The sequence below is a fragment of the Psammomys obesus genome, unplaced genomic scaffold (assembly GCF_907164565.1).
Source record: "Psammomys obesus unplaced genomic scaffold, mPsaObe1.curated_primary_1811, whole genome shotgun sequence".
In the NCBI taxonomy this organism is placed as follows: Eukaryota; Metazoa; Chordata; class Mammalia; order Rodentia; family Muridae; genus Psammomys; species Psammomys obesus.
In genome coordinates this window covers 3,751,103-3,752,455 of record NW_026593947.1, presented here as the reverse complement: position 1 = coordinate 3,752,455, position 1,353 = coordinate 3,751,103, and the positions used below count along the sequence as shown (strand labels likewise).

At 48.9% G+C, this 1,353-nt stretch overlaps 1 protein-coding gene across 1 annotated transcript in view; it reads right to left on the bottom strand.

Annotated features, from left to right (window-relative positions):
- The window catches only part of Ttc13 (tetratricopeptide repeat domain 13), a 40,179-nt gene that overhangs the window by 1,404 nt on the left and 37,422 nt on the right, over positions 1-1,353 (bottom strand). The gene's annotated exons all lie outside the window — the stretch shown is intronic.

Here is a 1,353-nt window from a genome sequence, read left to right as displayed (position 1 = left end):
GTGTGTGTGTGTGTCTGAGTGTCTGAGGGTGACATATGCAGGAGTGGAGGTGCCCTTGGAAAACAGGGATGCTGGACTCCATGGGGCTCTCACAGCGGCTCTGAGTTGCCACACGTGTTTGGTCAGGAACTAAAGTCGGGTCTCTCAGCCACTGAACCATCTCCCGAGACCTAAGCCAGGGCATTTCCAAGCAAACCCGTCATGGTGGCGACGCATGTAATCTCCTCACTCAAAGGCTGAGACAGGAGGATCACCAGCTTGGGGTACAAGATGAGATGCTATCTCAAAAAGACACACACACACACACACACACACACACACACACACACACACGCACGCAAAAAAACCCAAAACACGAAACAAAAGCCTCTAGTTCTCTATTAATTATATGCTAAATTTAAAAATAAGAATTTTTATCAAATTAATTTATTTTTATTGAATTAAAAAAAATCATTAAAATGACCTCCACCTGCTGGATTTTACATTTCTTTCAAATGTTTTCTTCATTTTACTAATTTGGGGGTGGCCTGTGTGTGCGCCACAATGTGTGGAGGGCTGAGGACACACGGTAGGGCTCAGACCTTTCTCTCTACCCCGTGCACCCTGGCCCTGAGCTCAGGTGCCAGCTGTCTTTACCCACTGAGGCCCCTTGCATGTCCTGTGCTTTCCTATTTTGGTATCACTATTACTAACTTAGGATCACACACCTGCTGTACAATAATGCTCTCAAGGGCTCATAAAAGCAAAGGCCAAATCCGTGGGTTTGCAGACAGCAGAAACACCTTCCTAAATGAACGGGAGATTCTCTGTGTGTGTGCTGGAAGACACAACTGACACACTTGTGTGTACGTTAGAAAGTGCAGGTACCACGGGCTGGTCTTCTCTCAATAACGTCAGTCTGTGGGGTGTTTCCTTAATCATGACTGATGTGGAAGAGCCCCGCCCACTGTGGGCGATGCCACCCCGGGGTGGGGTCCTGAGGTGTGTCAGAAAGCAGCTGAGCGAGCCCTGAGCAGCCCGTCCATGGCGTCTGCGTCAGCTCCCACCCTAGGCTCCCGCCCTGCCCTCCTCCAGGGACAACCGCGATAAACTGAGCAAAATAAGCAAGCCCTGCCCCCACCAAGCTGCTTGTGGTCAGTGTTTCATCACAGCAACAGAAACCCTAAGACGACATGTATGTAAGCTGGAAGAGCTATGTGTGCACACAGGAAAAAGTGTGTGTGTATGCGCGGGTATGTGTGCACATAGGAAGATGTGTGTACATACGTAGGAAGATGTTTATGTGAGCACACAGCAAGGTGCGTGTGTGTGTGTGTGTGTGTGTGTGTATAGTAATGTGCATCTTTGTGTGTG